This window comes from Lottia gigantea (assembly GCF_000327385.1).
Source record: "Lottia gigantea unplaced genomic scaffold LOTGIsca_33, whole genome shotgun sequence".
NCBI lineage: Eukaryota > Metazoa > Mollusca > Gastropoda > Lottiidae > Lottia > Lottia gigantea.
The window spans coordinates 2,684,840-2,700,965 of record NW_008709110.1 but is presented as its reverse complement, the minus strand read 5'-3'; positions in this window follow the sequence as shown (position 1 = coordinate 2,700,965).

Here is a 16,126-nt window from a genome sequence, read left to right as displayed (position 1 = left end):
TGAAAAGATTCTGGTCCATGTAAGATCTATTTTTATTCCTTAAAGAAGTATTTGATCTAAACACTTTTGTTTACTCATACTTAGGAACAAGAAATTTGAGGATGCATGTACCCTGCTCAGTTTCAAAAATTCTGATTTTTATATCTGTTTTGTATTGATCCCAAACTAAATATCAAAACACAAATAAAAAGGAAAGGTTGTTTGATCTCCAGTGTCATTACAATTTTTTGAAAAACTTTTGATGATTTCGTTTCATTTGTGGGGCTTTATAATCTGGAACAAGATTAAAAGCTAAAAGCAGCATCACCAAATAATATACATAGCTAAATTTTGGATAATTTGGGACCAATGGATCTTAACATATTAGTCAAACTGATCATTTATTAGTCATAATTCCATTTACATTACAATAATATCAAGTGGTTCTTAAATTGTAATCTGGATGTAATCTATGATGAAACTGAATAAGATGAAATTTCGCTTGGGAAATGTGTAATGCAGTAATCCATACTTGAAAGGTTACTGTTTCCCCAATTTATCGAGTCCCATTTGAGAACCCTACCTAAAACACCTTGAGGTAGGCCAGATTTAGAACTGTCCTGTTTACATCACATCAAATTCATCTGTTTCATTCTGAGAATTCCATCAGAGAACAGATAATTTTTATAATGTAAAAGGGGTAAATCTCTCAGACTTATTTAATTACTGTCATAATGTTTACTGACTGATCCTTATGCTTGTAAGTTTTGATTGTGTAATTTATGCTGACATTTCAGTCTTGTTACCTTTACTTAGTGCCATTGTTTCAATAATTTAAAGCTGTAGCAAAAGAAAGTTGATATTGAAATTGTATGGTGTATTAGTGAGGAATTAATCTGTCAAATAATGAATAGTTCATTCCACTTAAAAGATTAGCCTGCTTTAAGAATGAAGTCTATCTTAAATTATTAGATTATTGGCATCATAAACTTATATATCATGATTATTACCTTTATATTTCAATCTTTATATTTCAACTTTTATTTGCAAATGCCCACATAAACTATACAACATCAAACTATATTCATATTTCATGTCCTGCTTTTTATACGCCCACATGAATATGTGGTCGTATATTGTCGTCGCCCCTGTCCGTCGGTTCGTCCGTCAACATTTCTTGTGAGCACTATAGAGACTACAGTTTTTATCTGATTTTGATAAAACTTGGTGTGATGTTTTAGATTGATAAGATCTCGGTCAAGTTCGAATTTGACATATTTTCGATGAACGGTTTTTGAGATATTGCCCTTGACTTAGAACGCCTTGAAATTTGTTAAAAATAGTTCGTGAGCAGGATTGAAGCTACAGTTTTCAACCGATTCTGATGAAACTTGGTGTGATCATTGGAATTGATAAGATCTCGGATAAGTTCTAACTTGACGCATTTTCGATGAAATGTTTTTGAGTTAATGCCATTAACTTACGAAAAACGCGTCAAAATTTGTTTGTGAGCACAATAGAAGCTACAGTTTTCAACTGATTCTGATGAAACTTGGTGTGATCATTGGAATTGATAAGATCTCAGACAAGTTCTAACAAGAGATATTTTTGATGAACATTTTTTGAGTTATTGCCCTTGACTTTGTAAACAAGCAAAAGTTGTTTTTTGCCCTTGATTAGAGCTGTGTGATTTAATTGTTTGTTGTATTTGGGTTATTGATATTGATTTTAAAAAATTTTGTGGAATTATTCAGCATAAATAATTTCTTCAATATGAGAAAATTTGTACTTTAGTCACTAAAGACTGTTTTATTATTTCTGACAGCTGCCAGTGGGTGTATGTTACCTTGCAACGCAAGCTATCTTCTGCTTCTGCTATCGTAGGAAGGGAAACATCATGCAGTTTGCAATGAGTGAAAGAACTGTACTAGCTCACCCTTATTTGAGTAACCAAGTAGGACGTAAAACTCTATTCGTTTCATTTATTTGAGTAACCCAATATATGAATGTAGTTTTTCTGAAACTTGGTATATGTAGCTCAATGTAATGCCATCTTAATTTTTTTCCCCAATGTTTTGTCGTTGCATGCTTGAGTTGCAAGTGTCACAAGTATAAAAGGAATGAGTAATCTGCATTTGGTTAATAACTTGTATCGTGTTTGAGAGCAATTTCTTCTGTTCCTGAAAGAAAAGAAAGTTGTAACGAGCACACCTTTATTATTCTCATTTTTTCATAAAACCCATTACACATGTCCTTTTTTTTTTCAAATACCTCGTAAACATCCACATGTTTATAATGAATATAGCAATCTTATTATAAGGAAGGTTTTCTGAATACTGTTATGATTAATTAATTTCTAAATTATGTTTCTATATTCCATTAACTCCAGTTGTATTACCTGAATGATACTTCAATTATCATTTTAAAAAATTATTCTCTCAAACAAAGGTTTATTTCATTTTCACATGACAGTAAAGAAAATGTTAAGAAGAAAAAAAGATTGATGTAAATGAATATATAATATGATCATGCTATTTTTCTTTGATGTTTTCATATCACAAATGGATGGGATGTCGTTCATATTTGTTTTACCTTTTCACATCGAAGTAACAGTGGCTGTCCTTTTAGTGCATTTGAGTCACATCTCATAGCTTACTGTTAAGAGATAACTGTAATACATCTTCCAGTTGACAATAAGAAGGATTTTGCTCTGAATACCTGTCTGCTACACTTTCTTGTGCATTACAGTTGTTATTGCTGGTGTTCGGATCTGTTTATGTCTACTACTACTTATCTTTCTGTAATCGGAGAACAGCTTGGATGCCAGATTGAAAAGGTGTCTTAGTTCAGGTTGTCAAAAAACCAAGGTAACAAGAGCAAAAGGCTGCGCAAATTAACCTTCTTTTGACAGTTAAAAATCAGAAAAATAGTGCCTTTCCTGGAAAATTTCCCTCATCTTTAGAAAAGTAAAATTTAACTCATTTCTGTCAAATTTCTCTTCTATGTTCTGTTATGTATAATTTGTTGTATCCATTAGATACAAAATGTTCTTACATGTATTTATACAACATATAAAAAAATTATGGAGGAGGCATAAACAAATAAAATATAAAAATTATTTTCTAATATTTTATTTTGTATTTCTTTTGTTTGAAAAAATAATAGAATATTTGTGGAGGAAGTAAAATATTAAATCCAAATTGTTCTTTAGAAATGATAGATGATAACTATGGTAGTCTTTTGTAAACAAAAACAGAATTCAATATGAAACTCAATAGTTGATGAAATCATATTTTGAAGCTTTCAGCTATTTTTGATTTTAATCAACAGAAATATCAATGCTCTTCTATCTGAAAATAGTTTTAGGTGTTACAGATAACATTAATTCAATAGAAATGATGGATTTATTTTACAATTGAGTTCAAAATCAGTGGAAAGTGAGAAGTGTGAATTTTTCTGTAGTTATAGGATTCCTACATTTCCTGAGTGTTCAATCAAAATCTTCTTATTTTGTTTATGAAATATTTGGTACTAGTTTTTGTTTTTTCAATATAGTTTTATATTATATATCATCAGTGATGTGAACTCTTGGAGATGAATAATTCTGAGTTGACTATTAGTGGCAGGCTGTAAAAAAGTTATTGTCAGAGTTAGTGAGTAGTATATTTCAAAATATACAGTTCTTGGATAATGATAATATTTTCTAATACTTTATAGAGTGGCCTTTTAAAATTAAGTAGATTATTGTCTTGGAAGCTGAAGTTGTCAGGTTTTTATACACCCACATGAATATGTGGTCGTATATTGTCGTCGCCCCCGTCCGTCCGTCAACATTTCTTGTGAGCACTATGGAGACTACAGTTTTTATCTGATTTTGATAAAATTTGGTGTGATGTTTTAGATTGATAAGATCTCGGTCAAGTTCGAATTTGACATATTTTCGTTGATCGGTTTTTGAGATATTGCCCTTGACTTAGAACGCTTTGAAATTTGTTAAAAATTGTTTTGTGAGCAGGATTGAAGCTACAGTTTTCATCCGATTCTGATAAAACTTGGTGTGATCATTGGAATTGATAAGATCTCGGACAAGTTCTAACTTGACGCATTTTTGACGAACGGTTTTTCAGTTATTGCCCTTGACTTTGTTAAAATGCATCGAAATTTGTTAAAAATAGTTCGTGAGCAGGATTGAAGCTACACTTTTCAACCGATTCTGATGAAACTTGGTGTGATCATTGGAATTGATAAGATCTCGGACAAGTTCTAACTTGAGTCATTTTCGATGAACGGTTTTTCAGTTATTGCCCTTGACTTTGTTAAAACGCGTAGAAATTTGTTAAAAATAGTTCGTGAGAAGGATTGAAGCTACAGTTTTCAACCGATTCTGATGAAACTTGGTGTGATCGTTGGAATTGATAAGATCTCGGACAAGTTCTAATTTGACGCATTTTCAATGAACGGTTTTTGAGTTATTGCCCTTGACTTTGTAAAAACACATCAAAATTTGTTAAAAATAGTTTGTGAGCAGGATTGACGCTACAGTTTTCGACCGATTCTGATGAAACTTGTTGTGATCATTGGAATTGATAAGATCTCGGACAAGTTCTAACTTGATGCAATTTTGATGAATGGTTTTCGAGTTATTGCCCTTGACTTTGTAAAAACGTGTCAAAATTTGTTCGTGAGCACAATAGAAGCTACAGTTTTCAACCGATTCTGATGAAACTTGGTGTGATCATTGGAATTGATAAGATCTCGGACAAGATCTAACAAGGGATATTTATTATGAACATTTTTTGAGTTATTGCCCTTGAGTTTGTAAACATGCGTCAAAAGTTGTTTTTTGCCCTTGATTAGAGCTGTGTGATTTAATTGTTTGTTGTGTTTGGGTTATTGATATTGATTTTAAAAAATTTTGTGGAATTATTCAGCATGAATAATTTCCTCAATATGAGAAAATTCGTACTTTAGTCACTAAAGACTGTTTTATTATTTCTGATAGCTGCCAATGGGCGTATGTTACCTTGCAACGCAAGCTATCTTTTATTGTACTTATAATCTTCTAGTTTTAAAGGTTGTTGTGTCTTACAATTGATCTTGCTGTTGATAACTCACAGTTATTCTTTCTGTTAATGTCATAAAGTTTGTGTCTTACAGTTGTTTTTTCAGTTGGTGTTCAGATCTGTTTATGTCATAAATCTTATGTCTTACAGTTCTTGTTTCTTTTGGTGTTCAGATCTGTTTATGTCATAAAGCTTATGTCTTACAGTTGTTCTTTCTGTGCATTGTTCTTCTGTCTTATAGATCTGTTTGACGTCTTTCATATGTTCATGTCTTATAGCTTATCTTGCTGATGTATTACAGTTGTTCTGATGTCTTACAGTCCTTTTCTTGCATTTGTTCATAAACCTTGAGGTGTATATCAGTTGTTCATGCTTGTAATACATGTATCTTCCCCATCTAGATTTTTAATTGTTTTTGAGACTCACATCTAATGCTTGTTTTTCTAATTTTCATTACAGATTGAAAAATTGAACATTGTTCTTTGTTTCTCTTTTTTGGTTGATTAGTGTGATGTGTTTGAAAGTGTTTATTATCCATATAGATGAATGATACATTATTTATAAATGATACACGTGTATAGTTGTCTTTAGTACTGGTAATCTGACAGATTTTCTTTTAGTGGTATGAACGTGGGAGCAGCTGAATTGATTTAAAATGTGTCTGTAGCACACTGTTATGTTTCAATTTATTTTTTGATTGATTTCTATATTCTTTCAGAATCTGTGCATTTTACATATCTCTTGATGATTCTGAGGTTCAATTAAATAGACCTCACTGAACTTAATTGTGATTGAATGAAATAAACGAACCATTAATATGTGATGCTTCTTAGTGATATAAATGAGACTTGATTTTTGAAAAGTGAAGAAAAAAGGATTTATTTTTAAAGATATAATCAAATTATACCTGTCTCGAAGTTAATAAATAGCTTTGATCATATTTTAACAGGTATTTTGTATTTGGTGATCGATTTATCGATTACATTTGTCCATCTAAATACCTGACTATACTTAAAGCAGATTAACATAAAGTTATATTTGAATATTAAACATAGACAGAATCATTAATGAATTAATTATCATACTGTGAATATACTTCAAGTATACTGAAATAATAATAATAAATACATGGTGATTTCAGAGTTAAATTGGAATTCTCTTGATCAAGATTAAAAGTTGATATTAATTATCAAGACTTGTGGACATAATCATTTTCAACAGCTGATGAATGAATTTATTAACATATAATTTAGTTATTTCAATTTCTGACCAAGATGACATATTTAAGTCTGAAATAAATAATGATTATTGATCACTGCGCAGTTGGTGGTATATATATATATATACAAATAGTGAAATATGTGCAATAACAAGTGCATATTATAATCATTGATTTTATTTATGATATATGAATAAAATGTAATATTAAATATATGATAATGTTGACATATATAAAGAATATAGTGATGACAACAGTTGTTTAAAAGGATGAACTACAAATATTGAATAAGTTATAACAGAATGGTGATGCAGTGTTCTAATGGATTAGATACTTCATTTGTTAGAGAATATCGTCTTCCACCTCCTCCATGTCCTTGTTCAGAAAATGTTCATACATGTTTAGGGTAGGTATTCATTTAATTAATGTGTGTTTCCATGAAACCATCTCATCCTATTCCAAATGACCATATGTCACTTTTTCATCAGGGTTACATCAGTTCTTGAATATGTGTTGTGATCTCTAACACAAAAACCACTTTCACTTGACATATCATACTGTCTCTTAGCATGACAATATGAGAGCACAGTTTATTGTCAAAGACTCATAAAACCTTAGAAACTTCAAGGATGTAGACAAATATTCAACATATCTTACCTGGTTTTAAAATTACATTTCAGTTACTCCTGGCACTTTCTAGAGTTCTTCTGTTCACTTCCTCTACAATTCATTCAAATCCTACCAGGAAGTTTAGACAATCGTAACTTCTAACCATTGAATTCTCAAAGGGCATTATCAATCTTTTAAGATTTAAGTTCTTTAAGCTCCGTGGGAATTTAACAAGTCACCTTGACCTAAGTGGTGGAAACAAGCTCATATATCAATTATTTACTTTCTTAGCATTTTCAGTGGTAAAATTTAAGTGATTATTTTTCTGTGAATATGACTTTATATTTCTATCCATGGTTTCGTAATTAATATTCAAAACACAACAAGTAATCAGTGAAATGTAAGTGATTATTTTTATGTGAACAGTTTGAAAACAATATTGCCATGCATTGATAAAAATTTAATATGTATTTAATATGAATACTGCCCTCAGGAGAATTTCAAGCAAAAATGTCTCTCTGTTTAAACAAATTTGAAAATAAAAATTGTGCTCATAATATTTCTATCCATGGTTTTGTGTTTAAGAGGGCAATTGTGCCATTTTGGGGGGTTATTTTCAGTCTTGAATATATGTAAATAGACTTCAGAAGTACTAAAAAAAAGTACTTCAAAAATAACACAAATTAGGAATTTCCTTTCTTATTTTTATTCGTCATTGTAACATTCAAATGTGAATAATTCTGGACACAAATGGATTTGAAGGCTCAAATTTCGACGTAGAGCTGTGAACACTATTACTGATTTGTTTAGCAAAAAAAAATCCCTTTTCTGACAGTAAGTATGATTGGTAAAAAAAAAAATGGCTATCGGTCCCTTTAATATTCAAATCATTAGAATTAATCTGTAAAATTTGATGTATGGTAGACAGTGTAAAGTCTTTGTTCAAATTCTGATTTGTTTTGTCAGAATCCACAGAATAGCACTGCAGAATATTCAATTATTTATTGTTTAGACACAGAACAGTATAATAAATATTCTGTCTCATTGGTATTCAACTCCTGTCATATTTTATTGGAAAATGTAAATTGAATTTTCACCGGAAGCCTAGAATGAAAATAACAGCTAATCAGATTTCAACAGATTTATAAGAAACAAAATTTATTACCAGTTCAACTGATGATTATTTGATGTGGCAGAAAAGCAATGATGTAATCTCTAATATTTCTTAAATATTCTGCTCATTATATATGTATCTACACAAACTGAACCTTCACCCACTTCATGTTTCTGTAAAATGTAGTTGGATGGATGTACATTCTGTAAGACTAGAATTTCACCCGATAGGCCACTTCAGCACTTGTTAACACCACTTCATGTAAAATGTATTTCATGTTAATGTTTTGTAATAGAATGTGATATTATGCAAGTAATTATTACTATGGTTTAATAAGCTCAATTATTAAATCCTAAATTTCCCTTTGCTTCAATTTATGAATTAATGAATACAGAACAGAGAACAGATTCTGATTCTAAAGCTTTATCCTTGTATGGTATGATTCCAGCTTAATCAGACTGTTTTCTTAGGTACAAGTTAGCCTATTAAAATAACATGAAATTGAGTTTTACATCCTACAGAGTGCTTCTGATGGATCTAACACAGGCCGGGACAGTGACTTAAGACAGCTCTTTTGGATTTGAACAGGTTTAGTGTTTCATTCAAATTAATAGCAAATATTTTCATATCAGCCCTTGCAACCTACTTCAATTGGCAGAAACAGGCTTTAAAACCAGGACACCTACCAAAATTATATATTGGACCTTCAGATTGACAAGCATAAAAGAACTAGGGTTAATCAGACAGTCCATTAGATGTTAAATCTGAATTTATGTGAATTGATTTATTTTGTTAAATATTTCCTATATAGTTTGAGACTGATGATGACAAGTTGGTATTATAATTGATAAATCACCTTCTCTTTTCTAACCAAATATCTTCTTCCAATCATTAAAAATCAGGCTAGTAGAAAATATTATTTTACCCAATCGAGAAATGAGATTTTCTCATGATTTATTGCTTGTCACGTTATGATCCATGAATTTGAAACTGGATAGCCAGGAATTTTATAAAGTATTGTGTCAAACTTAAAATCATATAATTGGTCTTAATGTTGTGACAATCTTTTGATGTAACAATACAACTATTTTCAGGGAAAGATAGTGTAAAAATTTGTAATTGAGTGTACGATCAAAGCATAAGATGGTCTTAAACTGGAAATGAGCTGATTTTAAGCTGTTGTCCTGGAATGAAAAAGTTGCTGGCGAATGTTAGATGACCCAGAATAACTCTTAGACTCACTTCATGTCGATGTCTTTGATTTCTCAGCTTTTTGGACGATTGGTTTGTGATGTGATTTACAAATACTGCCAAAACCATTATTGGCAAAAGTCCTCAGACGTCCCTGATTCTCAACCTCTTGAATTTTTTCAATCTCCTAGTGACACTTTTGCAGTCTGGAGAAAATGAAGTATCAAGAAGTATATGACAGGTATTCAATCTGTATGCACAATCCAGAACAAGAATGTATTGGCTTATACGAATAACTTGCTCTGTTATATAACACTTTGTTTGTAAATTATCTGATACTCCCTGTAGAGTTCTCTGAATGATAGACAGTGTCATTGATGAATATGAATACCTTCAATTATTGTCTAGTCAGAAAGAAACTAATGTGTCTGACCATTTAAACACTGTCTTGATGGAATGCCAAACAGCTATACAGTAGTATACAAGTACCTTAAGCTTCCAACTCTGGAAACTCTTGTTTATTTATCTTATCATCCTTTGGTGGATTTTATATTAGTACACAATGAAATCACACAAAATTATTAAAGGGGCAGTATGCAAAATTTTCATTCTAAATAACGTTAATTATACATGAAAAGATTTTGTTAAAATATACTTTTTTACTTCTTTTAATCACTTGATCAACCTGAATTTGAATAAGTAGGAGACATATTTCTGTACAATTTGATGTTTTCTTCCTATACATTAGTTTTCTTACACATAACAAAAACATCAATGTTTTGAGGTGCTTTGGCAGTCTAAAAATTAAAATATGAATACCCTAGTCTTCTATTTGCTATACCAGAGTACTGCTGACCAAACTGATTCACGAAATGGCTGTTCTTTTTACAACTCAAAACCCTTCACTTGAAAAGAACAGCACAGAGATCTCTCAGAGTTCATTCGTTTTGCTCCACACCCATGGGAATGATGTCACTAACATGGCAACAAAAAGGATAGTTATAGTTCACAGTTCTTAAATTGTACATTACATTCATTTACTTGATTTTTGTGAGAAAAAAAACACAAATCCTCAGTTGTGTTTGGCAGAATTGTCGATGACATGACTTAATGGTACCTTCCTGTTAGGTGTTTATCTAGGGGTTAGGGATAAAATGCCCTGAGAGGGAGGAGAAAAAATGCACCCCTTGAGGCTGGGATTTCGGGGCTGCTTGAAGACCCTTTGCATAATGTCAAAAAAGTCGCCATGATTATTTTCCTTGGTAATCTTTGACTCCATTCTATTTCTACGGAGAGCAAAAGAATACACCCTGAATTTATTGCATGATTATCATTAATTTTAGTACCTAATCTTCCCAACCAATATAGAATATCAGACTGCCCCTTTAAGATATGTTTTATCTTGTAAATTGAAAACTTTCATAGGTATTTGAAATAATCTTTGTTTTAATATAAGTTAAATGATTGTTTGACATTTAAAAATGTGATTCTTCTGACATCGATTAAAATTCCATTAACACATAGAGTCAGTGAAGATAAATATTACATTAACTACTGCCCTTAAGTTCTTCTCTTTCAATACACTTTATTGAATGTAGAATTGGTGAAGATTGAAACTGATAGGAAAGGAAATGAATTTTGTATGATTCAATGATAAGATATTTAAACCTTTATTTCATTTTAGAAAAATCCACTTAACCCACCATTGATTTCTGATTTGAAATTGTCATGAGAATATGTTATTTAAAGGAGCTGTTCTGAAGCTAGCCACAATATGAGTTGTTGTGGAAATCAGAATGTTTTGGTTGGCCACCAACTCACTGTTTGTAGTAAAGAATTTAATTTGCTGCTATTTGTTATGTATGGCATTAAAAGAGGTACCGTACTTAAGTTCCATCGGTTTTGTTAATTCAAAGTGACTTTTTCTGCACATCTATACATGCAATATTTTGAAAACTGTTTGCACCAATGTTACTATATCTAATTCTCTGTGAATAATTGATCAATACACCTCCAGCTACATCTTATCCATCAAGAGTTATCTATCCATTGATTGATTTTTGTCAAAACAAACAGACGTAAGATTTAAAGGAATAAAAAAACTTCAATCTTGTGTCAATTTAACGCTTGTTTATATTTGATCAGTTAATAGATTGTTGAGAACAGAAACGGACTCGAGTCTATAATTTAATTCTATACTATTCTTTTCAATTCCTAAAAACATTTCACCACTGACATTCTGAAAATATTTGTTAAGTCTTTTTACTGCAAATATAAAGCTTAACATGGAAAAACAAAGCGGTTGCCATGGAACTGGACCAGGTAGTGATTCAGTTTTTCATCCAAATTTCATATACTTATCTGCAATTTCATCAAAAACTGGCCAGTTTGAGCACACTTATAATCAATCTTGTGAATAAAAATGTTGAAATTCTCAATTTGAAATGAAAGACTTTAGACTGGGGTGAATATGATCAAATCCATCAGTATTTTATGAAGATCTGAAGGTTTCACCTGATAAATGCTATTGCGTGCACCATGATCGATTTACATTGAGTTTTATTTCTAAAGACCAGACACGGAATCTTTGGAAATTTTGTTCTATCTAGAATATTCTAAAGCTTTTTGTGATATCTTATATTCTTTCTCACAATTTTAATCAATGGGAAACAGAATTGCATGTTATAGAGCTACATTTGATTTTCCTTTTTGAAATGTACTCCTTGATTTGATCAACACTTGCATGATCCTGTATGTTTCTATAAAAGATTTTTCGTTGCAGAAACTTAGTTTTTTTTTACTTGTCATGACCGAATTGAATGGAATAATCATAAAAATACTAGCGAAAGAATTCCTTTTAATTGTTATAAAGCTAGATTTTAAACAAAATTGAAACAAGAAAACAACCCAGTCTTTTAATAGCATGAACAAAAATTATCTATTTCAAATGTTAAATTTGTTCAAATTACCTGGACAAAAATTGATGATATATCATGATAATTACCACAATGTGGCGATATTTCAATATATTTGAATAAGGCAATTTTGATACCATAAAAATTTCAATATCTACCTTGGCTTTTGAACATTTTTACTAATATATATAATAATTATTACATTACCTACCTACATGTATATAGCTCATGCAGGCTTGATATAATTCTATATGATAAACTGGTTATAGCTTCCTAATTCTTACCGTCTGCATCTTTTATCTTATTTGAACATTTAACTTCACATGATAAATGGTTTAGGATTTTATTTTTAAATCCTAGTCTGGATATTTAAGGCGAGGAATTTTATCTATGAACTATTTGTTCTCATTTAACTTATTTTAAAAAGTAAGTACTGTAATCTTAGCCACAAATTTTAGTTCCAGCTGCACTTAATACACTTTAACTTCTTCACCAAAGTGAACTTGGTCAATTTAGTTTGGTCAAGTATATAATCTAAATATGAGAACAATATCTCTTTAAGGTAGAATTAAGGAATGGAAAGGTGCATTATGTATGCTGGGTTACATTGAACTCTGATACTTACAAACACATTTTGTTAACATTAATTTGTACAGCATGTACAGTCGTACAGTCAATCGATCAACAACAAACTTTTATTTTTATCCAAATATTAACTTGAAATCAACATGTAAAACATTTATTGACACAATAAATAAACTCACACCATTTTGTCAGCAACCTTTATTAAATTCTATTCAAAACTGAATAATCCATGGCAATCTATAGTAGGTAATGATAATCATTTTGTTTATGTACAGACTTCAGGATGAATATTGAGTTATTTTCATGTTATTTTGTAACAGGTCTGCAACTGCAATGATTAGAGGTTTTTAATATTGACAGTAAATGACCTGGGATATTATTTATAAGGATATAGGTATTTATATTATAGTGATATGTAAGGAAGTAAACTAGAATAGTAAATATGTCTGACAACTGACCTACGCTACCCAAAATTCAATTAAAAAAGAAAAATATCTCTAAAAGGCTAAATTTTTAACTTTTATCTAATTTCAGAGGTCCATACAGTGTTGTAAGAAGATGTCTACACAAATATACAGGCCAGCAGTTTGCTGTCAAGATGGTAGATGTGGCCAAATTTACTTCCAGTCCTGGTTTAAGCACAGACGGTAAGAATATTTATGTTCTTCATTCTCAAGAGAAATAGACAAAAATTCAAAATTTTTAAAAAGCCCCTCAAGTGAGGTAAGTTCATGGAACATGGAAGGTCCTTTTATCTTGGATATAATTGGAAGACATCTTTCTATTTTACATCATCAGGTTTATGATATGTCACTACAAGATAGACTTGTTTCAATCAGAGATAAATTTAGTTATCTCTGCTATGTAGATAAAAGTTTATTTCGGCCACAATAATTGTTTTCTTTTATTGAGAAGCTGAGAATTGTGTTTGTGTTTCTTTAATGATCCACTTTCTTTTTAATTAGTTTATCATTTACATCAACTAATCCATTTTCTGATTGTTGCAATATTTCAATTGAATTGTAGCAGAAAAGGATCGTGTTGAGTTGTCTGCCTTTAAGTGATTTCAGATATAGTTGAGAGGCTTGTTAATTCTTCTGATTGACATAACAAGTTGAAGCAGAATGTCATCCTTATTTAGACTGATATTATTCAGTGTTTTCTCTCACTGTTGATATCATGAGATCTAGTCTGAATCCTGAGGCATCACATTGTTACTGATGTTACTTAGTTATCACCTTTCCATGGTGGGTTATTATGCTGAAGGTATTTAAACTTTAATGAAGTATAGGCAATATATATATATATGCATTAGTGCTGAATATCGTCAATCATATTAGGATATATGTATTGCAATATGGGGTAATGGGATAAAAAGTTAACATTTTATCTTCAAAGTTTCAATATATATTAATTCATAACTTTATAACTGTGATATTTGGTAATATAGTTGATAGAAGTGGTTAGCGTCCACTGTCTTATAAAAAGTTTCTAACAATGTCAGTGAAAAAAATTGTTATAAAACAATGTATAAAAATCCTCACTTTTTTTATGAAATTAAATGTATCACCAAGTATCGATACACCATGCTGCGATAATGGGGCATGACGTATCGCACATCGATTCATATAATAGATTCTCTTCCTTGTTCTTAAATAACAATGTTGAAAGCAAGTTTTAATTTTATTTCAAATAGCTAATTTCTGTAACATTGGCTTTGCAGATGGTAATGTAATAGATAAAAAGGTGATAACTTATTAGATAAAAAGATGATAATGCTCTAGATATAATGATGAAATGCACTTAAGAAAAACAACCCATTGACAATGTTTCTGTGTAAGGAGAGGACAAATTCTGGTTAGATAGACAATAAAATTTGTTTTTTTCAGTCATCAATTAAAGTCAAATTATAGGTTACAATTGCTTCAGGATAATGCTAGTGGGACAACTTCAGATAGAGTCTGGTCATGTTTAAATATCAATAATGATATATGGGAGATAACTCTATGAAGAATGTTCTTGATGATCATCAATAGCTGATTGCAGTTGGTTTCTGTATAAAGCGATAAATGTCTCAAGCTAAATGTCAAGGCATATAGATATTTCATAGATTATAATTTGGTTAACTTAACTATAATACATACAGTTTTTAAAACCAAATCAATGAACAGAATATTGCTATGAAGTATAATTGCTATCAAGATTGCATAAATGAATGTCTACTGCATTAAGAGGGTCTCATCAAAGTTCTTAAAGGCAGTAACGTTGAAATCATTAGGAATAATAGAAAACATTATAGGTTGGTAAATGTCTATATTATTTGATTACGAAGACAGTGAAGTCTTTATTAGGCTATTCTGATGTAGGTTCATACACCTCAAGGGAAATCACTCTGATTATTGTTGTGTCAATAAAATTATGAGCAGCAAGATATTGTGTGATAGACAATGATATTAATGTTGCACCTTAAGGGAGTTTCAATTGACGTTTTTATTTTTCATAAAACCATTGAAAAGGAATTCTGTAGTAATCATCATTAACATCATTTATTGTTATATAAATAGATTAAAGAAAGTTTTCACCACAATCTAGAAATGTTTGTCATTTTGCACTTTTTAGATTAGGTCATTTTTCGACCTTTTTTCTTGAAGGTGTTTAGTCCAATGATAATCTGAACTTTTCAACATCTGATGGCACTCTCAAACTTGGTTTGCCAGTTTTGTCAGAGGCTTTATGCTGTAAATAAATAAGTTTTACACCTGCTAGATCATGTATTTGAATAGTTTTGTTTATCTATAGCTGTACAATCCTTCAAAATGCTTCAGAGAATCCTATTGAATTGTAAGACACATCAAATTTACAAAATACATATAACTCACATGCAGACATTCCATTCCTACTGTGAAGAGATTTTGTCAATAATTTTGTTCTAAAATGTAGAAATATACCTTTAACTTGATTAGGTACCACAGTGTGATATTGCTAGGATATTTGTAAGTTAGAAAAAGGTTGATACTAAATGTTAGTCACCTAGAGCAATATATTCCAATCATAGTAATGATAATAGTTAACTATCAGAACACCATTATTTATACTTCCATTGGTAATTTGTGATGATAGCTACCCTCCTCAGACAGAGGATTATATATAATTGACTCTTACCTAGTTTCTTATATCTAGTTTGACAGTTGTAGACTGAAGGAATGTAAAATAAAATATCAGGTTTTGTAAATATTTTAACCTATTTTTCATTATCCATCTACGTAATTGAACAAATAAATGAGATAATAAACCTATGTGCTACAGTCTATGTATGCTAGTTTAATATGGACAAATTGCTCAATGCTGGGAAATTTTCCCTCTTTGTACACCACCTTGCATTACATTCATTCAAGAAGAGAAATGCAGAGGCTGAACAGTTTATGATCGTGTCTAGTCATGCTTATATTTG